Raw genomic sequence first — 26,047 nt, forward strand, 5'->3', positions numbered from 1 at the left:
GAAGGCAGGGGAAATACAAATTCTCCAAATGTAGAATCACTTTTAATGGAAAATGAAATTTGAAAATATAAATTAAAAAGGACTTCAATTTCCCATGTGTGTGTGTGTGTGTATACATATATATATATACACATGTATATTCAAAGTTGGTTCACTTGTAAAACTGGTACTGTTAATAAAGCAAGTTGATACATCTTTCATCATCGTTATCATCATCATCATCATATTATTATTATTAGCTATAATATTGATGAAGAAATTAAAGCTTATTCTTGGTAAATAAATTGTCCAAGGTAAGTGACATGACTAAGGACACACTTCAAGTATTTCAAAATCATTAACCTAATAATCTAGGAGTAAGAAGGCTATTAAATATTACCTTATTTGAAAAGAAAGTATACATAGTGTACTGATGTATATGAGGTAGTGATGTAAGTATTATGATGTGTTTATGTATTTATCATTTCAGTTATATCTACAATTATATCACCTTAAAAGCTATAAGATTTAGGCTAGGCCAACTGCTGTGCTAATAGATCCAAACATAGGCAATGGCACAGAGGAGTAGGCAGGGGTCAGCCTGGGGGAGGGTGAGCGAGTGTCCACTGCAGCTCTCCTCTATGCACTCATTCAGGAACTGGGCAGGCTGAGGTTCTGCCAGCTTCAACGCCTGGCTTATTGCCAGGAAGTGGTCTGCAGGTGGCCTGTAATGCATGGTCTGCCTCACTGGGGGGATCCCCCAAATAAAGAAGGGTGAGCAAGTCAAAACTCCTGCAAGCAGGCTGATTAAACACTTCCATCAGAGAGCTTTTTTTAAATCTATAGAATGCTCCTGGTCTGTCTAGGATTGCGTGCATGTCTATACATATATGGAGCGTGTCTCACTGGAAAATGTCATGTGAACTACATAACAATTGAAGTATAAAAATGATGACGTTTCATAAACAACAGCTTTCTTTTCTATAAGTGATAACTATTTGTTTCTTAAAAATTCTTGTTAAATCTGGGCAAGAATGGGTCCTAATGTGGATGTAGACTTTGCCCTGCTTTTTATCTTGCCTTGTGAGTACTGGTATCCTGGGAATTATTAGTAAAAGTTGACATTGAATATCTTGTAATTTTAACTGGCTAATGGTTTATAATTTTATACTTGAAGAAAAAGAAATAAAAGATAACTGGGCTGTGAGAAGAGGGATTTATTTTGTTGAAAAGAAATAATACAATGATAAGAGCTTACTTGTGCTTAATATGTGACAGAACGTGGTTTTAAGTGTTTTATTATTTACTTATTCAATGAAGATTGTGCACTCACTGATATTTGAAATCCCATTTTATAGATTAGAACACTGAAGAGGAGAATGGATAGGAAACTTACCCATGTTTAATAAGTTAGGGAATATGAGCTTTAGGATTTTTAACCCTGGAAGTCTGTTTCCAAAGTACAGATGCTTATCATCATTGAATACTTCCTCTCCTTTAATTTCTATTATTAGAAATAATATCTTGCTGATGGGGCCCACTACCCAGGAAGCTCCAGATTAGCTGTCAGCTAATATTTCAAAGTCTTTAGTTTCTGTGTTTTCCTTTTTCAGCGACTCCGTTTTGCAGCCCTCTCAGTGGCTTGTTCAGCACTCACTGTTCCTCTCAGTTTCACCAAAGGTTTCCTTTAATCCTCTAGCCAGGTGATCTGAAACTCCTCAATGTGGGCAACATTAAGTCCTCTCACTTTTTCCCTGGTTTTGTTCTTTAGAACAAGCAATTCAGTTCAACCATTGTCTACCAAATGTCTGTGTGCGGCTACTTGGGCAGCATGGTGCTCACCACAGCGAGGACTGAATGAGATGATCTGTGTAAAGACTTTTGCATCATGCCAGGCACATAGTAATGATAATCAGTATTTCTCTCTCTTTTTTTTTTTTTATTAAATAGTGGTCAAAGATTCAACCACAGATTATTTGTTTAAATACTTTTTTCTAGTAACATTACTTGCCTTTGAAAAGAAAGTGTTTTTCCAACAGCTGAAAGTTGTCATATGTACTCTAATATCCAAAAATAGCTCCATGGAGTAGTGGTAAAGACAAAGAGTCAGACTCCCAGATCTCCTAGATTCAGATCCCACCTCTGCCACCTACAAGCTGTGTGACAAATCGCCAGACACTTAAATTTGCTTCTCTTTCCTCATTGGTAAAAAGAGGGCTATAAGCAAATCTATTTACTAGTGTGGTAAAGAGGAAGAAGACCATTAAGATATGATATGGTAAAGTGCTTAGAAGTGCCTGGCACATGCTAAACACTCAAAAAATGTTATTACTTGTTTCACAGTATTCAGCATTCTTATTTCAGCAAGTATTTATTGAAATCCTATTAATTCTTAATCACTGTGATTGGTTTTAGAGTACAAAGGCAAGTAAAAATATATTCCTTACAGTGTAGAGAGGAACAAATATTAAATAAATATAAAAATACAAATAAAACTAAAAGTCTAGTAAGAGCTAGAAGCTAAGTGTCCTGTGAACTGAAGGGATCTGATCGAATTTAGAAAATAAAGCAAATCTGAAGTCCTACAAATGACTAGTGCTAACTAGATATTTATTTCATTTTTTATTTCAAATAGTGGTAGTGTCTTACTTTCTGAATGTAATAAACCAAGCGTTATGCATGTTCTGTAACAGATAGTTCACTTAACACTCTCCTTTTCACATGGAAACCTTATTAAGGAAAGCTGGGCATTTTTGATCTAGGGAGTTTTTATAGTGGGTTTCATTTATATATCACAAATGAATTGCTAATCCCAAAGGCTTTTATACTGTAAAATTATATTAGTAGTTGGGATACTTAGGCCCAATTTTTACTCCTTTAATAACCACCTAATTATAGGTTCCTTTTCCTTATATTCAGGCTTTATATTAATGATAAAAGTAATCTGCAATCTCTCTTGCATAACTTTTATGCTAAAAGCAATTAGGTTGATATCTTCTTGGCTCCTTAGAGAGAAAATAGATTTAGACATGCAGGAAAAACGTCATTAAAGGCCCAGGTAGCTACAATCCTCCAACAGTTGATGGTACAAGGAATTGAGCTCTAGTAGTAGGGGTATATAGTACAGAGTAAAAACATTTTGACCCCAAATTCCAAGGTGCACTCAGTAAGTGGTAAACTTACTAAGAGGTTATAAAAGCAAACCTCTACAGACTTTGGAGCATAGATAGATAGCAAGTTTGCATAGATAGACGAGGAAACAAAAAGAATGAAAAAATAAGTACAGAAAAAAAAAAGCACAAAGGATTGGACAAGAAATGTTTACTATGATTCCTTTCTTACTGCTATTGTATAATACTAATTATATAAATACTAAATATATAATTATATACATAATTGAAATGAAATTTTTCTAGTTCTTCAAAATGCATTGTTTAAATCAGAAGTTTCCCCAGAAAATTGGTCATTTTGAAACCATTCACAGCAAGGTCTGGGAATTTTAAAACATTGAGGTACTTTTTAAAGTTACAGTACTTAGTTTTCAGTTAATCTGTTGCTCAATTATCTATGTATGTTGTGCAACACTTTCATTAAAGAATCATAAATGAATGCTATGAATATTTATTTATAAATATTTAGTTTCTTGGGGTAAAGACTAAGTGGTATCCTGACTCTAAACTGTATGTTTACAGATGGAGGTAAAAAACTTCCCCCTCTTACCAAACACAGCTATAAGTGGCATACAAATTCTATATGTTTTGATATGCTTTTGGATAAGCAACCAAGTTTAATTGGACATTCCAACATCTTTCACTAAATGTTTTGCATATGAAAAGAGAATTTATCTCACTTTACCTTTTTTTTTTAAAATTTTTCTCTGGAATACATTCCTTGTAGAAAGCTGTATATTTAAAGTTGTCAAACACAGTTAATCTTCAGTTAGAACATGTAGGAAAGTGCAAATTGTCATAACTTCTACCTTATGCTATATTCAAAGTGAAGGAGGGATGCATAAGGTTTTATATAAATTGAATAGATAATCTTCATTTGCAAATGATTTGCATATTGAATGAGTGTTATTATGGGGAGTTCCTAATGTAATCAAGATCAGTTTCTTATTTCCTATTTTAAGTCATGAAGCAAATCCTTCATCATTAAGTCGGTAGCATAGATTTTTCTGGTAGCATATATTATTATTTCTAGTCATATTTTCCTTTGTAGGCATATATGTCAGAACAGTTTTGTACTTGTTGAAAATTATATTATTCTATGCTAGTTTTTACTTTTTATTTTTTAATGTAACCTCAAATTGTTTCTTTTGAAGTAAAGGAATTTAAATATGAATTAATAAAAGCATGTACTTCAACAAAGCTCTTACTGTGTTCAAACGAAAAATGGTCTCACACTGTTCCTCTCTTTTGGTCCCCTATAAGATTTGTCATTTTCTCAAAATTACATAACAACATTTTACTAATTTGTAAATTTTCTTGAAAATCATATTCATCCTATTAATATAAATTCTATATCAATTGTCATTCTTTATAGTAAAGTTAACAGCGCTTTGCAATTTTTATTCACTTTTGGTCTCTTCCTGATGGCCTAGTTCAATTTGGTTCATAGTTCAATAATGTGTCATTTCCCGAGAGCAAGTTTGCTAAAAATAACCTCTCTTACTATACCTGACTGTGACCCAGAAAGTTAACTTCTATGTTTCAAGTGAATAATTAAATAACTTTGGCTTCTATGATGGCAGGTGAAGGGAACTAAATGAAGAGGTAGAGCAAATGTTTTAGTTGGCTGGTGGACAACATGCTTAGATCTGTCAATTATTCCTATGTTTTTGTAACTTCCACTATGATTATAGGCATTTGAGATAAATGGTTTTGATTATCATGGTAGCTGATAGGAAGACATATTTAAGGTTCAACTATCACCTTTTAGATTATAAATTAAAAACAGTTTAAAAAAGTGCTGGTGCCATTTTATCCCTCTAGACGTTGTTACCGAATATCTGAAGTCATTTTTATTTCCCTGTCTGCATTTTTCCATGGTTTTCTGGTGTTTATACTTTATTTTCCTTCAGAATAATAAAAATGTTCTTCTGGGAGCAACCTTACAAGGCTGTACTGCAACCCAGTTTTACAGCCTAGGAAATTGGGAGTAAGAGATGTGCCTGTCCCGCTTCTGTCAGTTCTGGTTTTCATCCCTGGATATACACACTAGTTGTCTGGAGCCTTGAAGCACAAGGTTAGACCTGTGCCCCTAGAAACCCTGAAATCCAAGATTCAGGTCCTAGGCGCAGCAATTTTTAAGCCATATGTTATTGTGATGGACCAACAAAACTGAAAATATTTATTTAAGGCATTTAATTGTCCAGAAAGGATCTTACAATCACATAATTTCTCACTAGAAGAATTAAAGTTAGGCCACTTGATATTCCCTTCACCGTAAAAATACTGTCCCTGTTTTTAAGGAATAGAAGTAGTCTATTTGTAGACACGTTTTTAGTTAGAGCAAAAACCTGGTGGCAGTTTCCTTGTCTGTTTCTTGCAGCCCGTTCTGCATTTCTGACTGAATTATTAAACTCCACTGTGCCCTAGAGGAACTGTGTCTTATATGCAGACCACATTTATAAATGAAAAACTGATATTTTTGTAAAATGAACAAAAATAAATCACTGGGTTGACAAGCCAGTATTACTTATTTACTTAATATGTGTGTATGTGCCTATATTTTTGTGTGTATTATTTTTATAGGAAATTTAACAATTCTGTTATTAACACATTTCCTTGTCATTCATTCATTCATTCAAGAATGAATAAAATATTGACACACTTTAATACTTTTGGATTGTAGCATCACTTGCTCAATGCCAGCAAAAGTGAGTGATTAAGGATCATTCAAAGATGAGTTAAATAGTTTTTAGATATCTTAGCATCATGTAAATTTACTGCTTCTTTGGCATGTTGAGATTTGTTTCATAATTATCCCCCTTTGGCAATGAAGGAAACTTCTGTTATTTTAATTCACTCAGTATTTATCAAGCATTTATTATATCCCAAATGAAACTTAGAAGCTACATATACAAAGACAAGCAAAGTCCTGCCTCATGCTGGTCCTCACTGCATGTAAGAGCTACTTGGTCAAGACAAATATTAAATATCACACAACATATACAGAAGTTTACCTGTGATAAGAGCAACAATCCAGGGAGCTAACCTAGTGTGTGGCAGGAGGGGAGGTGAGCAAAGGACAAAGGGCAGATAAGGCTTCCCTGGGAAGATGGCTGTTAGCAAGCTCCAAATAATGGACAGACCCGAAGTAGGCAAAGAGGGCGTATAATGGCTCTTCTATAGAGAAAAAAGAGTTGACACAATGATTTGGTTCTTTCAAGGATCTGAAAGAAAGAGAAAATGAAAAGTGGGATTTTTGTAAGTATTAGCTTGAACTATTTTTCATATATTTTATTACAAGATACCTCTGTAGAGGTCATATAATGAACTCATAGGAGTTCAGTTTTTGGTGCAAGTCATCAAAAACTAGGGCCACCATATTCCTAATTTGCTCTAGTTAAAATCCTAGTATATACTTTTAAAGACTTAATTGTTAGTAGTCATCTTTTTACTCTTAAATGGGTTCCAGTTTAGGTGATACCTTTTATGGTCAGCCAATTTAAAAGTGAAAGTCGATACTGTTTACTCAGTTCTCAGACCAGGTAACAGAGAAAAGAATTCTTGTGAATTTATCCCCTAGGAAAGCACAGCATTTTTCCATATTGTTTTTGTAACTGCTCACTACAGAGCAATAAGCTACCCAGGAACCAACCAACATTTTTAGTTCTTCCTTCCTTTTCTTCCTTGGCTTATTCCATTACAAAGTGGAACCAAGGTTTATAGAATATAAATATAGTCTCTGCTATGTCTGCTGACTGATAGGCATTACAGTAGTGATAGAGCTAGCAAGCAGCTAGAACAAAAAAGTGGGAGCAAGATGAACTTGAGGAGGCTTTGAGAGAGCATCAGAACAGTTGTAGTATGTATACTGATTAGGAAAGGAAGAAATATTTCTAAAAGTACAATTGGAAACTAGTATATTCCAATTGTACTTTTCTTGGTGTTCCAAAAATATGAAGGAACTCTGTGCCTGATTCTTCATGCCCAAAATCCCTTTGGTAAGGCAGGGTCCCCTTTGGAGGGAAGAGATTGGAGAGTCGAAATTAGAATCCTCAGTATTCAGTAGATGGAGGAAAAATACTGGGAACCCTCTTGTAGAGCTTAGACTCTTTTCTCTTGATGAACCCAGTTTGTTCAGTCCTCGTTGCTGGGGCCATAGTCACCTCTATCATTTTCACTGCATGGCCCAGTAGGGCACAGTGTGAGATTGCTACCTTCAGATATCATGCTGGGAAGGAGGTATGGCTTTCCCCTGTGGTGGATTCCCCAACACCTAAGTATCCTACCATCTCAGAAGAGAAAAGACAGACAAGGCAAGGACCCACATGGGAGGCATACCTCGAATTTATATTTAACTCACTCCCCTGTCTAGTTCCCTCTTTTCTTCCCTCTTCCAGAGAACCCCAATACTTCTCAACAGAGAAAATATTAAAATCTTAGCAAATATTTTAAAAATTCTTTTGATTGTCTCAGAATCTCAGCGTTTGGAAATCAAAAGCCCAGAATTTTGCTCTTTGATGTTGTTCTCTTTTTTTCTAGAAGTACCTTCTTAAAGACATAAAGATCTTCTTTCTCCCCTCCGTGGCTGAACGAGCATGATCAAACAACTTAAAAGAAATATGGGAACAGAAATTCATCACGTAATGCATCACCTGGTTTTTCCTCACACACAGGAATTGCTGACCTCTACAAATTCTGATTAAAGTCCCCAAATACTCACACTTGACAAGATCTAAAGCCCCCTCATCCAGTGTGGTGCTTAAAATTATGGACTGTAAAGTCAGATGGTTGGGTTTGGATTCCAACTCTGTTATCGCTGACTGTGGAACGTTGAGCACATTATTTAACCTCTCCGTATATCAGTTTCCTCATCTAGAAAATGGAAACAATAATAAAGGCTTCCTCATAGGTTTCTTATGCAAATAAAATGATATAATTCATATGAAACAAAGCACAATTTTTGCCACATATTAAACACTCAATGCATGTTAGTTACTATTATAAATGTTTAATGACAACTTAATTTGCATGTTGTCTAGAAATGCTGGTATCTGATTAGAGTAAGTTTAACAGAAAGAGGAAAAATTCTGACCCCAAGCCCCCTCCCCCAAGAGAAATGAATTATTCATTGCTAGAAAGCAGTTAAGAGTCTATAAACTCCAAATTTATTATTTAACTTAAACTTAACATTCACTTGAATATAAGTGGGACCATGAATTTAGTCTTCTAGTTTAATGTAATTCTGTTAAGATGCTTAAATTGAGCAATTTAGTATCTCTCTCCCTCCAGAAACCAAGCTCTTCCTTCATTTGTTCCTCTTACCTCTCTCACTGTGCTGACACCTTTCAGTGTTTTCCTTTATATCCCCTGGAATCTTCTTTCAACCTTAAATAGGACTCCCTTGCAGTGTCTTAATATCTTCTTGACAATTTCTAACACTTTCTTGTTCCAGGTTCAACCTAGTTCCCTCCTTGATGCACCATTCCCTTTCCAGTCCTCTGGTGGCATCTGTTCTTCCTCTCATATTCTAATAGGAATGATGAAATGCAGAGACTTGGTGAGCCCCTCAGTCCCCCTGGCTGCTGTCCAGATGCCATTCTCTGGGGCGAATGCTCTCCACCATGGTATGTTTTATTTATTCCATGGCTTTCTTGTAGTCAGGAGGACTTTGCTGTGTATAGTTGTCCTGTTCACAATAATTTGTGCCATCACTGGGGCACCTTCACCTTCTCAGCCCTTTTAATATCAATACCCATTAACTCTATTATGTTTCAGCAAAGTCACTCTTTGTCATCGCATCTGACTTTCCTTCCTTTTTTCTGAAATTCACTGTCCACCCTTCCAACTCCTTTACCCCATTCTGCCCCTGTACCATCGTGCTTCAGACCTGCCTTAATCTAAAAATGTACTTTTCTACTCCTTTACTGAGAGACTATTTTGCCTACTACTACAAATTTATGATCTTAACTTTGACATGTTCTTCCATGGCTTCTTGTCTAATTTTGCAAAACAGAAATTCTGAATTTTTCTTTCCACATAATTATCAAATTCAACATCCTATCATGACTCCAGGAAGGTTGTCACTCCAAAGGCTCTCTGGGAACTTGATCTGCCCAATAATGGGATCCAACTGCAGCAATGGCTGTTAGGCAGCAACGTGTGTGTGTGTGTGTGTGTGTGTGTGTGTGTGGTGTTCTCAGTAATTGATAGAACTCGAGGTGACAAGTAAATCTGGGTTTAGTCTTTACCATTGCAACACCTGTGGAGCATCACTCGGACATTGAGGCTAGGAAATCAAATCTACCTATAATATTATAGGTATATCCTATATTGAATGAATAATACCAATATTATTCAAAGTGCAAAGAAACCTGGGATAATGGTATCCTTTTACTTAATCCTTGGATGAATATCTCTCCAATAAGTCCTTGATCTGAGACCCAGGGCCATTTTAAAGGCCCCTTTACCAAGATAAAAACCAAAGAAAAAAATATCACCTCAGATATTCAGAATGGAAAACAGCAAATGTGTCCATGGGAGATGATTGAGTGTTAAATCATTTTAACACTGTGCCACTTGTCATATTTGTCTTAGCTGTTGGAATAGCCTTTCAGCCAGACTTGCAGCTGTTTGCTTCAGCCCCTCCAGCCCATACTTCTCACTGACTCCAGAGCTTCTTTGTATAATGCAAAACTGGTAAGGCCATGTCTGTTTTACTTGATCTAGGAGTGCCTTTCACATTTAAAGTTCTATAGAAGTATCTAGGGAACTTGGTAAAATGATTGGACTGCATCCTGTAAATTCAGTTCTGAGCTTGCCCCAGTAATCTGCATTTTAATTAAGCATTCTGCATTTCTCTATTGCTACCACTGCAAAAATCACATTTGGAGAAAACACTGACCTACAGAATGATGTTAAAACATGTTTACATAAAACGAAAGACCTTTCACAGTCCATTCTTTAGTATCTTTTACTGCTACCTGCCCTCACATACCCTGTACTTTCGCCTTACTACTTGTCTTCCCAGATTCTCCTTCTACTCTGTATGTGTACATTGTGTGTGTGTGTGTGTGTGTGTGTGTGTACACACACACACATAAAGTGGTTTAATATATTTTAAGTTTTTATTGAAATTATTTTGAAATGAAGAGTTCTGTAGAATATATAAACTTCTAATTTATCAATTCTAGCTTCCTTTAAAATTTTAAAAACATGTTCTTATTTTCCAAAGCTAATGTCAGACTAAACAGATATTCAGGTGGCCAAATGGTCGTTGATCATCAGGGCTTTTGATTCTGTATTCATAAAATTTCCATTACACCTAAGAAGTCCCTCATGTATCTTGGCTTCATTCTAACATGGACTATGAAAAATTGGTTTCAATTCAGATTTAGAGTTTAGATGATTTACATGCTTTTGTCTTTCTTAGAGTACTGCTGCTCAGAAATGGCTCATGGTTCAACAAAATCTTACAGAGTTCTTGTTCTAAATGGATTTAGTCAGCCTTAATCCAATTAAAGATTTATCTCTTTCCTTGACCCTTTGTCAGTGTCTTGCCTATTGCTTCCAGAAATTAAATTAGAAATTTTACTCTAATATCTCTGGTATTTTTTATTCTTTATTTTTATTTGCTCACATATACATATTTGCTCACATGCACAGAGACACACACACACAATATATTCATGTAATGAAGGAACTCAGAAGCATATAAAGGAAAGTTACCTTTTATAATGTGTTTTCCATGAGACTCTGTACTTTAAATCCCTTAAATTTATCTGGCAAACTAGAAGTTAAATGTGAAATAAATTATGTGTCACTTATGTCTACTACTACATTACAATTTATAATTCATAAACCACCTTTAAGGTAGAACAGACCAACAGTACTTTGAGGAAGAAATTGCCTATTGTTCAATTTTTCTTCTTCTATACATTCTCTTGGACTTACTTTCACATGAATGATTAATAGTTTTTCTGTTTGTTTTAAGGTAATTTATGGCTACTTTTCCTTATGTAAAGAAAGCCAAGCAAAGCGAAACAAAACTAAAACCCTTTTTGATAAGAAAATGCAGAGTGCCTGAGTGAGAGGTGTAGGAAAGGGCAAGGAGAAGCCTATTCTATGGTTTAATGCTCAGGGCTTACAAAAGCCTGGTGTTGGAATAGTAATTGGATTTCTGAGCATTGCTTTTGAGAATAGACTGCTTAAATCATTGAAAAGGAAATCATTGCAGAAAAGAAGCAGTGAAGAATTGCGCAGGCTGTTTGAGTACTTACAAAATAAGAATAACAGAAGGAACAATGAAGAACTGGTTTAGTGCTGTTAAGATTTGACATCTTTAAAAACCTGATATTGTTTGTAGTTTTGATCTTTATTCCTTTGTTGAATAATGTCCAAGTGCATTTTGGGCCATTATCTTAAATGAGGACTGAAATAAATGAGACCTTTTAAGTGTTTTTAGAGGAAAGAGAAAACAACACTTTTTTTCCCCAAAGGCTACATTATACTTCTCTTTGAAAAATAGATGTGGACAAATATACATCTCTATTTTTAGTTTGTTTCACATGTTTACCGCTGAGGGAGTTGAACTGCCATTCTTAAATGTTAGAAGATCCCTATGTTCCTGAACTTTCATGTAAATAGAGTGGTTGGCACACGGTAAGCATTTAAAAAATCAGTCTGATGTACTAGGGGAGGCTTAGGCGTCAGAGATGGAGGGGAAAAGCTGGGTATTTGCCTCTTAAAAACTCCAATTAAATTTCCCATCAGTCATTTTAAGAAATTCTAGGCAAATATTGTTTAGGACATGCCCCCTAGTTCTCTTTTTAATTAATACCTACCCACTGTCCTTCTATGTCATGAACATGGGCAAAATTGTTACCTTCAAGTAACTCACATGTATTGCTCCTGCTTCAAATTTTAAAATTTTGCTCTAAAACAGTCAGGAGGTAACAACAGAGACAGAACATAGATTTCTAGGTGAGTTGCTAAACAAACTGCCACATTTTTCATGGAAATATATAACATAGATTTTCACTTCTCCCTACTAAATTTGCCCCAGAAAGAACATTTGAGTACATACTCTGTGCTAATTTGCTAGTTACCTTAATCATATATTTATTGTATTCCTCCCAGTAACTTTTTCTTTACTTTTAGTGAGAAAATGGAAAACCCAGATAATGATACAAATTTCTCAGGGACTCCATAGCTGGGATTTCAAGCCAGTTCTGTGTGACTCAAAAAACATTTCTTTCCTTCTGTTATGCAGTCATACATTTTAAGCATTAGTTATATTTGAAGACAATTTTGGCTTTGGAGGAATATTCATTGCTTTCTGGAGATTCTTTTTATTTCTGTACTCTGTTGTTAAGTTCAAATGCAAATACACTCTTCTTTTTGTTCAAAGAGAGTAAAGAAAGTCACTTACAAAGTGGTAATGTACAAGGACTAGGAAAACATTCCTCTTCTCCACCTGAGACCTAGCTTTATAGAGACAATAAAAACTGCTGTGAGAAAACCAGTGAGAGTCAGTGATTTACTCTAGTGTAAAATTTGAAAATATTTCATGAAAGGATTTTGAGGAAGGAAATTTTAGAAATGCGGAGCTTCATATTTTATCTGTGAATTGTCATTCCAGGTCAGGGTTTAAGTGCATAAATAACCAGCATTAGAGAGTTACCCATTGGGAGCAAACATTCAAGTACAATTTTCTCTTTATCCCGAAGAATATGTCAGTGCTTCCTTAGTTATCAAAAACTATTCTGAGGTTATAAAATCAAAATAATGTGGCTATAGAAAAAGCCATATTTATAAAACTGTACAGCATAAGACACAAATATACTTTTAAAAATAAAATTGCAAATAACAGTTTTGAGTTTTTTAATATTATGTTATTTATTGTAACAGTTCCTCACTAGATAAAATTAGAGTATATGAATTAAGTATGTAAATTACTAACTTTCAAAGCAGTTTATGGTGATGAGGAAAATGTTCCTCTAATGTAACCTTTTATAATTCGGGTTAATTTCTACTATTTCTCACTGTCTCCTGAGATGGGACAGTGCCTGCCACACCATCAAGACAGCATATAGTGGCAGACAGTGTGTGAGCTCCAGAGTCACTCAGCTGGGTTTCATGATGCCCCATTTATGTCCTGTGTGATGTTAGACTTGTTAGTTAACCTCCCTGAGTATGAGTTTCTCTTCTGTAAAGTAGGGCATTAACACTCCGCTCATAAAAACTGGAGGGAGAATTAATCGACCAATGTAGTCATGTAATAATGATAGGTGGCTTGTACCATGTACTTGACAAAGTGTCCACGGTCCTCTCATCTTTACAGCCATTAGCATAGTTCGCCCTCACAGCAGCCTTATTAGGCATATCTGAATGGCCACACCTCCTTTTACAGAGGAGGAGACTGGTGGGCAGAGGGGAGGACACACAGCAGGGAAGTGTCAGAACCTGGGTGGAAAGGCCTGCATTTTGACTCCACAAACCAAAGTGCTGTATGCTTGACCAATATACTATGCTGACTCTCACCACCCACAACACACTACATTTCTTTTAAAAATATCTCTATCTAACCTACCTAGTTATGTGTTGAACTATATCCCCTAAATCATGTTGAAATGCTAACCCCCAGTATGTTAGATTAGACCTTATTTGGGAACAGGGTCATGGCAGATGGAACTGGTTAAGATGAGGCCATAGTGCAGTAGAGTGGGCCCTCATCCACTGTGACTAGTGGCCTTGTCAGATGGTAGGAAAATACAAAGGAAGGTGCCATGTGAAGATGGAGGCAGAGATGCACTTACAATAAGCAAAGGAGAACAGCGAAGACAGTGGACCACCACCAGATGCCAAACAGAGACACAACAGGGCTCTGCCCAGAATCTTGGCAGGAGCCTGGCCCTGCTGGCACACTGATTTCGGGCCTCCAGCCTCCTGGGCTGTGGTACCATCAACTTCTGTTGTATTAAGCCACCCAAATTGTTAAATTGTTAGTCTGTGATCTTTTGTTATATTAGTTTCCTATTTATGTGATGTTTATATTATAGTATTTATTTGTACTATATATAATTATATATTCTAATATGTCTGTAGAATATATAACTCCTCATATATGTCATTTCCTAAAGTTAAAATAAGATCCTGAAATTCTAGTATCGTTCACCAGGAGAGAGATATCTCTGTAGACACAGGTGTTTCTCTTTCCTTCAACCAAACAGCAAATGTGCCTAGACTTGCCATTCCTGACTCCTGTGCTGCTGCTAACTGGTGGCACTCAGGTGAGCACTTAGATCTACCCTGCTGCGTAGTATTTTTATTTCATGTGTTATTTTCTTTCTCCATTTAAATTGTAAGGTCTTAGAAAGCAAGGATTGTATTTTATACTTTTGTAAAATATGTAACATCTAAAACAGGATGATGTTTATACATAGTGTCTAATACATATTTTCATTTCAAATTTTATACCATGACAAGAACTATTTTTTTCAAACTGGCATTCACATCAGATACTTTCCCGTGGCGACCTCCTTGTTCAGCTTAACGGTATCTTCTGTTCTCGAGGAGAACAGTGTAGAAAGCTGTGTTAGTTGGCTAGGGCTGCCGTAACAAACCGGACTGAGTGGCTTAAAACAACAGGGATTTCCCGCCTTTCCGTTCTGGAGACTGGCACTCTGAGATCAACATGTCAGCAGGGGCAGCTCACCTAAGGCCCCTCTCCTGGGCTTAGAGATGCCATCTTTCCCTGTCTTCCCGCGGTTGTCCTCCTGTGCATCTCTGTGTCCTCCTCTGTCCTCTTCTTACAAGGACACCAATAGTATTGTATTAGGGCCCTTCCTAATGCCCTCACTTTCACTTACCTCTTCAAAGACACCGTTTCCAAATACAGTCACATTTTGAAGTACTGGGGGTTAAGACTTTACCATATGAATTTTGGGGGGACATCATTTAACCCAAAACAGAAGGCATGATATAACTTGTGTCTATACAGATTTTTTTAGCTGAGGGCCTACCTAACTAGAAAGCCCTGTGAAATCTTTGAATGTAGAATTGATATGAGTAATGAACACTTCTCTTTAAAATTAAATAGTACCATTCCAGCAAAAGTAATGAATTATTTCTTTACCTGGTAATTTTCTTGATACAAAAAGAATATGTATATATACTTACTTGAGAGATTTGAAACTTGACATTTTGTTTTTATTGATGTTTCTTTTGTTGAGATACCTGATTAAACAGGCCAATATATGTTTCAATTTCAGTGTAGTAATCTTTATTATTTCAAGTAATAATATCTAAAAAGTAATAAAAGGAAAGGAAATAAACTGATATTCTGAAAACACTAATCTGACTATTCTAAGAACATGACATCACCTTTTCAGTTGCCCCCACTTGGATTTCAGATGGAATGAAAATGCATTAGTCTCCTAAAGCATACCCTGTCTCTATTTGAGGAACTTTGAAGAGTAAGAAAAGCAGTTAAGTGTGGAAAAGAGAAAGCTTTTATACTCTTTGATATGTAGGATTCTGTGATGTTAGGAATCTGTGATTATTTCCCTCTCTACCAGAGCTTACCAGCCTACACAGATATTAGAATTCATAGCTATACATAACTCAGATTTACTTCTGTGTATATGAGAAGGGATATGATTCCCTTTAAAAAAAATATCTCGTGCAGACATAATATTATCACTCTGTTATTGGTAGAAATGCTACAAATCTTGGATGAAAATTGTTTCTCAAAGTGCAAATCTGTGGTGCTAAGTATAATTGATTCACATCAGACATTATCTGGAAAAACTATTAAATAATAATTTGTAGTTTTCAGAATTTTTAGAGAAAATAGAAGATCACATACTCAGAAGAGACTTTTTAATTGACTCCAGATAGATACAGTAATGTAACTAAGTTAGTCATGGGCCAGAACTTTTTGTACTAACCACAATATAACAAGATTGTGTCATGTGAGGTGCTTTACTTAGATTTTGTCATTTTTATTTTAGCATAACACAGAACCCTGTGCTTTCCTTGTTCCCCAGGAACTCGGTGTTTGGGGCGATCACTACCATACTCAACAGAGAGACTGAGGCCAACCTGTCTTCCCTGAAGCCTATTAGCCTTTACTCAGTTCTAGAACTGGTCTTTTCTTTCACGCCTAAAAACTAGACATTGAACTATGTTTTAAGTCCAGAATCCAGTCTTTCCTACTCCCTCTTGGCACAGTATCCCTAGACTCACACCCTCAGAGCTGTCCTGAAAGAAATGCAGAATTGAGTAAAAAGGATGCCTCCTTCTCAGGAAGCATGGTTGCCGTGAATCAGTCACATCCTTCCAGCAGCCATAGGAGTTGTTTGTTTTCCAGCTTGCTCTCTTTCTCCAGGGTGTCCTTCCCCCTGTCCTGATAGGGAGGTCCCTGTTTAACATGACATGCGGGATGTGTCTAGAGGTCACCAACTCAATGAAATGCTAAGTTCAAGCCAAAGAATACATAATACAAGCAGTTGCACTATGATGCAAGACTTTCTTAATGTGCACATTGATTACATCAATGTGTTGCATTATTTTTTAGATCATCCTTTTTGAGGGGTTCTTGTTTCTGTGAGGGGTACTTGAGGGGTGTACATCTCTTGTTCCTTGTGACATCTGTAGTTCTGTTTTCAAGATTTTTCTTTATGTCTTACAGAGGCTAGATTAATTGTGGTTGATAGTTTTTTGTTTTCATATATATGTGACTTCATTTTAATCATAGTTCCCATGAATGTTTCTGATTTTAATAATTAAAATGGAGATGACTATACTAGCATTTTCTTCAGCCAAGGTTAGTAACTTGTCAGATTCTTATGGTCACACTTAAGATAAATATGTTTGAAATTGTGCTAATGTTTGGATTTTTTCACAATTAAAAAATCATTTGATTGACTCTTCTAGATTTATACTTGATAATCCTTCATTCATACATATCAATAATCTTCCCTGGTTAGCCTAAATTTCAAACTTTTTAAAGCAATGTAATACATAATGATATGTGTAGCCATAATTTTTTTCAGAAAAAATGTTAACAGTACAGTAATATAATAGAATCACTATTAACTCATGATATTTCCAAATTGTTAGTTTACATTTGTAAATTATTATAATGAAGGCAGTATGTGGAAATTTACTATGAAATTTTGTGAGAGAAAATATAGCATTTCATATGTAAAAGTGATTTTAGTGATGAGAGTTTTAAATAGGTAGTAATTTGGAGTATTCATTTACCAAATTTAGTGATATTTATTTTCATAACTTTGTATGTGTACTTTCTTCAAGGTATGAAGAAGATATGTCTTTGTGAAAGGTCCCAGTGATCTCTCTTATGACATCTAAAATTCGGTATGTCCTCAGCTCTGAGACAGAATGGTGGGGTATTAACAGCAAGAGCCTGAGTTCAGATTCTGACTTTATTAAACTTTGTTGTCTTCTGAGAAAAGGAGATAAAAATAATTTCTATCTCCTGTAGGATTGTTTTGGGGAGACTGAATAAGATGGTGGCACATGTGCTGCTACTTTTTAAATTAATCTGCTGTGTTCTCCAGCCATGGGCAAAGACAAATCCATTTTCCATCTTTATAGCTTTACCTTTGCAAGAATGTCATAAATGTAAACATGCTGTGCGCAGTCATTTTTGTCTTGTTGCTTCTTTCAGTTAACATTTGAGATTCATCTACTTCCATGTGTCAATAATCCATTCCTTTTTATGTTGAATGCTGTTCCACCATTTGGATATGACAGTTTGTTTATCCATTCCCAGCCGAGGGATATTTGAGTTGTTTCTAGTTTTGGGTGAGATTATGAATGAAGCCACTACAAATATCTATGTACAGGTTTTCAGGGAAACACAGGTTTCCAATTAACTTGCTTAAATATCTGGGAGTGAGATCAGTGGGCCATATGCTTAACACTATCAGAAAAAAATGCTATTTTCTAAAGTAGTTTTACCATTTTGCATTCTCACCAGAAATAAGTGAGAGTTTCAATTACTCCACATTTTTACCATCATTTATTATTATCAAAGTTTTCTCTTTATGTGTTTTGCAATTCTAATGGTTTTGTAGTACTTTTTTTTAATTAGAAAGATTTGTTTTCAAGCATACTAAAGTATAAAACAGTCTTCAAGTGAACTTGAAATTACAAATTTGTGTATTTTCTCTTAAGAGAATTTCACAGTTTCTCCTTTTCTCTAGACTTTTAGGGGGAGAATCTTTGCTCAATTTCATCTTCTGTGGTTTTTGTAAGGCACGTGAGATCTCTGAAGATTCAACATTTTATGAGAAATGGTCCTCCTCTTCACGTCGCTCATAACTTATTGGAATTACTGAGGTGGAGCCCTGAAGACAGGCCTATTTAGGCATATTTAGGAGAGAGGCTGCAGTTGAGTCCAGCATTTGAATGACTGGATTTTGTGGATTGGTCAGTAGAGACTAGGACAGTCAATAGTTGGGATGTTTTTGGCAATAGGGCAAAAGAGCTTTGAAAGATGTATTTGAATATTCAAAATTACATTCATTTTTGAGCTAGCCACAATAATATTTTTTTCTTTTAGTTTGTTTTAAAACCCTTACTCGTGGACGGCAGTGTGTTCAAATCTACAGAGCAGATAGGATTGTGAGCCACGGGAGGTACTAGAACCAAGAAAAGAGACAAGGAGTGATGGACTGCCTGAAACCGTCTTAAATGGGAAAATTCATTCAATTATGACTTATTGAAGAATCAATAATAATGATAAAAATTTGAGTGGTTTCTTTGAATTTAGAAGCTAATGGTTTCCTGTTGTTTTTCTTTTAATGTTTTCTGATTCAGCTGCCCCCTCACTGCCCCTTGCAGTTCCCATCCCATGATAAGCCTGTGGCCTTTTCCAGGATAAATGGTCTTTCTCTTGTGCCTATTGTGCTTTAACTGTTGACGCTCATCCTTAGGATGACTGCAGTCATGTGCATTTTTGCTATAAGGCACAAACAGCAACTTCCAGCTGGCCCCGAAAATTCATGTCTGGGTGAAAGTATATCCAAATGTTTTTCTCATTGTCAGATATAGGTATGTGTTCCTCTGACCACCATTTAAAACTGATCTTAACATAAACATCAAGTAAAGGTATGAGAAAAAAAACAAACGCTTTTTGAGCAAATACCATTTTAAACAGAAGGGAATATCACCGAACGTTGGGATATTAGCAGCAAGGCACAAAGAATAAAAAGCAGGAAAACCTATGGAAATGCATTTTAGATGTTTGTTACTCTCTTAATGTTGTTTTATTTTTCAAACTCTTCTAAAATTTAAATTTTCTTGCCATGCTTATTTTTGTATAAATAGGAAAAAAAAGACTATATATACACATCATTGTGATGACATAGCTAAATTTAAGTGCTAACAAAATATTTTATGGATGCTGTTTTTAAATTAGGATCACTTTATTTCAGCACTTGCAATTTGATTCTATTTAAATGCTTCAAATTGAAACGCTCCTTATAGAATCTATTTTCCTCAGTATCAAAACCTTGATAGTGCTTTTATTAATTGTTCATTCCCTTCTCCTCATACAATGAACATTTTTGCTTGCTTTCTCCATATCAAGAACTATAAAAAGCTCTGAGGACACAAAATTGAGTAAGATCTCATTCTTAATCAATCCCAAGGTGCTTAGCTGCCCAATATGGGATAGAGTTTCCATGGGAGCCCCTGTGGAAGGAGAGAGACAGAGGGTAACTTATTAATTTCTGGGGTGCAACTGAAGGTTAAACAAGAGGGCTGCCCTGCCATAGGAGACAGCATGTGAAGAGGCAAGGAAGTGTTCAGTCATGTTTGGATGCAAGCTTAGGGAGCTGGATGGTCTATGTGTATTTTTGCATTACAAAACCAGTGCAAGAAATAACAGAAAACAACCAGAGTTTAGTCCTGAAGATCTTGTATGTCTTGCTAAGGACATACCTATCTGCTACCACTTACTGAATTCAGCATAGTATATGATCAAGTGTGTAGCACATGGGTTTGTGAAATCAACCCAGGTTCTGACACTTCCCTGACCACCAGTCTCCTCCTCTGTAAAGGGTGGTGACCATACAGACATGCCTTATAAGGCTGCCGTGAAGGTGTATTAGGCTAATGGCTGTAAAGATGAGAAGATCATGGACACTTTGTCAAGTACATGGTACAAGCCACCTACCATTATTACGTTACTACTCAGGGAGGTTAACTGGTAAGTCTAACATTGCACAGAAAGTGAATGGTACCACCTAACAAAGCACCATAAGACCCTGTCTTTTCCTGCATTTAAGGAGTAGTCCTCTGTGACTATGAATTGGTGACTCACTGATACTAAATGTCCAAAATGAGGACAGGGAGAACAGCTAGCATATCCTGGGTATTTTTATTTCCAGTTGATCTTTGGGAACTCAGTTTTCACAGCCTGAACTTCTGTCTGCTCCATCAGTCAGCAGCACAGAGGGCTCGGTACCTTGTGGTACAAACATGGACTGGGAATCTCATCACAGATGAAGCGCTTGGGATACATGAGCTTCATGCACATTCACTGCGTCTCCACATGTCAGACCCCTAGCTCTCTGCTGGGATAAGGTGGGTGCTCGGGTCATGCCCCAGGATCACAGTCTCAGTGATTATAGGAACCAAGCAACACTGAGTGAAGCAGCTGACTTAATGGTTTCCTAAATTGATTGTTTAGACACAGAATGTCTTTCTGGAACTTTTCTTGAAGCACAGAGCCCCTGTGCTTAGGTTAAATTTTCCCACTTTTAATATTGACTTGGACATAAAAAGTGCATTACTTCCTCTATGTCTATCCTAATAATTAAAATAACACAAACATGATGATTAGTGACCTCCAGTGCCAGCAAAGTAGTATAGTATGGTGAGGATGCTAATGAACTGGGAAAAACTGAGATAGTACTGTGTAGTTCAGCCTCATTGCTTATGAATAATGACCCAATATTTTCACTTTTTCAGTTTTCCAACAGAAGCTAGAGGAGTAGAATTTTATGTTTTATCTCATTTTTTTTCCTTTTTGTGGATAAGTAACTAAAATAAAAAACATACAACATTGCATGGGCAAAAATAAACACAATATCAGCTACCTCTTTCTAGGTAACAGTACCAGGGGAGTTTTCACTGGAGGTGACAGATGGTTAGATCTGCCTGCCAGGTAGATCATTCTAGCAGATCCATTTGTCTACCTGTGTTGTCCTCCTAGAGGTTATAATGAAATCATGAAAGAAGATGAGATTTCCGGAGACACAGATACAGTGGAGCAATCAAGGAGTCCTTTGTTGGATCCAGGACATAACCGATAATGAGAGGAGAGCCTATGGAAGAAATAGAGGGAATGCTCAGAGAAGAGCAGTTAAATTTGAAAATGAAAAAGCATCATAAGCCTCAGAAAGACCCAATAAATTAAAGAATGAAAAAGTCTTTTAGTTTTGATAACTCGGATTTCCTGGCAAATTAATATAAGGAGTTTTGGTGGAGTGGAAGATTCGTAGTGGCCAATGACTGCTGTTCTTACGAGAAATTTAGAAAGGAGAGTAGGCGTTTAAAGTCAGTGGGGTAGGAAGGAAATTGGGAAGCAGAAAAAGGTTTATTTTTATGAAAGAGACTTAAAAATATTTATTATCAGAGAAATTTCTATAATGTCTATTCAAAGGTAGAAGGAAATTGACTTTTATTAACAATCACCAAATGCTAGTTCCAAATGCTTTCAGGTTATCTTGTTAATTCTGACAACTCTGCTAAAAAAGTAGCTAAACATCCTTCTGTTGGAGATGTGGGAAACTTAGTTCCATAGAAGCTAAATATCCTTCCAGAAATTACATGACTTGATAATTAATATTTTTCCTTTTGTTTGCTATTCACCCCATAACTGTTCTGGGAAGATTTAAGATAATTTAGAGGGATATGTAGTAGGTAATTATGCAGAAAGGAAATAGTTTCTACTCTTTTCTTTATAGCACACTATCAAGACAATAAATTTGAGTTTTTAAATTTTGTATTTAAAACTATATTACATGTTTCATTTGCTTCCTGCAGATCATAGATCTAGTTTTGTTTGAGAAATAAATCATTAAACAATTTTTTTTCTCATCTTCTGGCCAGATAAACTGAAATGGAGAGGAGATGACTCCAATATAAATTAATATTTAATATTAATTTATATTTTGTTATCAGTAATGGATTTTGCTATAAAATTTACAGCTTCATATTAGTCAGGGTCAAATTAGTTTCATTTCATTTATTCACAATGTGTTTGAATTAATTGAAAAACATGGGCTCCCTTTTGTGACAAATCAATGATTTTAAATATTTTTTGTGCCAAATTAAATCACCCATCTATGACCTTTTAATTGTTTTCAAATAATAATATGTATAAAATTATTTAACATTTAATATTAATTTTAGTATTTAATATTAATTCATTCTTTTCCCTGATAATTCTTCCATTTTTTTAAAAAGACCATATTGATTCTAATTTGTTTATATAATATGTGATATTATGTTATGTATATAATTTAAGACATTGAATTTCAAAATTATATTGAAAATATCAGCGAAAAGAGGAAAAGACACATTGGCTCTCCTGCTTTTGCATTTTATATGTGCTGTTGGATGTTATTGAAAACTCTTTGGAGAAATTAAATTAGTCCTTATAAATACTTTGATTGGCCCTCCAAGCTATGCACATAATTTACTTTATATTCTGTATGTTCCCCATGTTTGATAGGTGTGCTCATACATCCCAAAATGCATGGTGTTTCTGTTTTTCTCTGCGAATTACTCATGTTCCTTTGTTTCTACCTTCCTCAAAAAAGCAGCACACACACTGTACTACTGGAAATGCCCACAACGAGAAGGTCTAACCAAGAAAGTATCGGAATTACAGTCATTTTTAGAATTAACATATTTTTATGTCTATGTGCCTGTGTGTGAGATAGAGAGAGAGCAGTGAAAAGCAAAAGAAAAACACTTAATAGTTATCTTCAGAGATCTATCCTGAAAAGGTCTTTTAGGGTTATCTCAATACTAGGCTGTGAATTAAAAGAACTGGAATTAATCTTGGTTCTGTCATGAACTACCTACATGGCCTTGGATAAGTCATTTTCTTGGGATGTCTATTTTCTCACTTGTAGAATAAGTAATTGGACTAAATCAGTGCTTTTCAACTTATTCTCTGCAGAAACGTAACTGTGGGGAATAACTTCTTTCCTTGCCTCACTTGAGTATTAATTAAGGCTGTGTATGGGGTGATAGAATAGGGGCATTGGTGGTGACAGCTGTGAATAGACATCAGGAGGGAAGGCTGTAAAAGCACAGCCTAAGATAAACATGATGTCTGGGAGTGGAACAGGTGCTGTGTTAAAGACACTCCCCATTGGTTAATAATAAGTAAGCTAGATTCCCAGTTTCCTTCTCCAAGATTCTATAAAGACTAAAACATTTTGGCAGTGCCACACTGGAAGTTAGTATGAGAACCAGGACTGGAATTTTACTCTACTACTCATTTGATTTGTTTCTTCCTATAATTCACAAATGGCCCAACATTTTGCTGCAGTCATTAACCATAAGCTGCCTATTTCCTATCACTTTCAAAAACCTCAAGGACAGAGCATAAGCTTTCCCTTTCCACTCTAAGTCCTGTCAGCCTCCTCTTTCCTGCACATTCTTCCTACTTTCATCATTTGTATTGTTTGTGTGACTCCAGGAGGTGTTTCAGTTTGTGACCCTAATTGACATATGGGACCTGTTTTTCATTACCTCTGTCACTGATGTTGCATTTTGCCCCAAGAACTTCCATGCCTTCTGCTTCTACTCAGGGTCAGCCACAGGCTTCTCTAGGGAGCAGCTGCTACATTCGTCACCTCAGAAACACACCCCTAAGTTTTCTTGTCTGGATCCTGACTTCTTTCTGCCATAGTCCTTGGTTTTTCCCTTTTTGAGTGATACCTTTGTGGACAACTTGCCTTGCCTTTGATTCTCTTTTATTTCTGGACTTCGTGTCTCAGAGCATATACAAGTCCACAATCTCTGGCCCGTAGACCAGTCCTGCCCTTCACCTTATATCTTATCCAAGTCATTCAACTGATATAGTAGATCAGTTAAGCCAACAGGGGGCAGCAGTCATGGGTAGCTACCAGCTGTTTGACACTGTTTACATTCATTCTTCAGTTGGGCTAAAAGTACTTATTGAATGACTATGATGTAATGATTAGATCCCTTTTGCTTTAGAAATGTGGTACTAGATGAAGAGCCTTTATGGGAAGTTCAGGACAGAGAACTGGTTCTGATTATTCAGGAAGATCTGAAAGAAGGTGAACATGGTAGATTAGTGTGGACAGCCAGAGCTAAAAATGCAGGTATGTTTTTGTTCATTCAAGAATATTTGCCTTCTATGTGTTAAGTACAGTTTTAAGATACTACTGAGAAAGCCAGACGCAAAGAAGTGAATACATTATAACGAGCATTATGTTGTGGCTGGTGGTGGTAGAACCTACAAAACTTGGTATATAAGCAGAGACAGGAGCTCTCATTCTGCCCACTAGCTTTTGAAGTGAGAGAAGGATTTTGTGTGGCTTAATATACAAATGAGTTTATATACAAGTAACCAGGGTCAATATCAATGTTTTGTTGTAGTTGTTAAGATAGATAAATTACTAGGAAGGGCTCTATAGGTAAAAGGAGAGACCTTCTCTTTATTGACAACCATCCCCCAGCCCACCCACCCTAAAACATATGCATATTTCCATATCCTAAGCATTATATGGCTTGTGTTTATGTGCATCTGCATGAGTGTGTACATATGTGTCTGTGTGTGTGTGTGTGTGGTAGGCAGAGTATAGAGGTTTTCTGTTTTGGTTGTTGGTATGTTTGAGTTAATGGACAATTCGTGGAGTTTCCATTTGATGACTTGTTAAAAATAATGTTAATTTAAAAAAATTCTTTTTTAATTCAGTTTCTGGCTCCCTGCATAGTGTACAGACAGTTTTGAAGAGAGATGATGAGCAACCTTTGTACAGGATTGGTCACACTCTAAAATTTGTTCTCTCTTAACAAAGCACTGCCAGAGGCTGGTTTTCTTCTGTGTTAGGGTAAGAACTTCAGAGAATTGCCTCTGTGACTCTGAATTGGAGAATCATCAACCCTAGTTAGGTTAAAAAGCCCAAAATGAAGACAAGAACAGCTGCATGTCTTCCCCGAGTCTTGGGGATTTGTACTTTCAGTTAATGTGCGGGAGCCCACTTCTCACATCCTGAAGCTTCTGTTTCAGCTGTCAGTGAGCTGTAGAGCTGGTAGTAGTTTATGGCCTGAACATGGACTGAGAGTCTCACCGCAGATGATAATCTTAGAGTGTACAAGCTTCATGCACATTTACTCCCTCTCCACATTTAAAGCCTTGTAGCACAGTGTTTGGTGGCGAGTGGCTGCTGGGAGCACGACAGTTCCCTCCCCTTTCTTTCTGCTTTGCATTCTTTCAAAAGAAATTTGGAATCTAAAGTATTATAATGTACTACTTTTATCCACAAATATCATGATGATATGCTAGAATCCAGCAAACATGTGATACAATCCTATCAAGATAGTGGAATAAAAGAATCAAGCTCTGCACAGGGCTTGTGAACAGGGTTTGCTTTCTGATCTCTCTGTTTCTATGCCAATTACAGAATAATCTCTCAGGGATTAAAAAATAAGTCCTTAAAGAATAATACTTTGCCTCTCCTAAAAGATTTATATGTTTCTATTGATCTTTCTGTTTTTATTCATTGCTGTTTTGTCCAGATAGAGCAGGACTGCAGGAGGTGTGGTCCTCTGCCTGAATGCAAAAGTGGCAGGCTTTGAAACACTTAGTATCT

At 36.1% G+C, this 26,047-nt stretch overlaps 1 protein-coding gene across 18 annotated transcripts in view; it reads left to right on the top strand.

The window, feature by feature from the left end:
• The window catches only part of RALYL (RALY RNA binding protein like), a 772,862-nt gene that overhangs the window by 212,322 nt on the left and 534,493 nt on the right, over nucleotides 1–26,047 (top strand). The window contains exon 1 of one of the 18 annotated variants that reach the window (XM_036998246.2): nucleotides 17,467–17,531. The exons of the other annotated variants lie outside the window; for them this stretch is intronic. The gene's annotated coding sequence lies outside the window, so the exon portion shown is untranslated. Of the gene's footprint in view, nucleotides 1–17,466; nucleotides 17,532–26,047 lie in introns of those variants that run through there. 18 annotated transcript variants of the gene reach the window in all.

The sequence above is a fragment of the Manis javanica genome, chromosome 2 (assembly GCF_040802235.1).
Source record: "Manis javanica isolate MJ-LG chromosome 2, MJ_LKY, whole genome shotgun sequence".
NCBI classification, from domain to species: domain Eukaryota; kingdom Metazoa; phylum Chordata; class Mammalia; order Pholidota; family Manidae; genus Manis; species Manis javanica.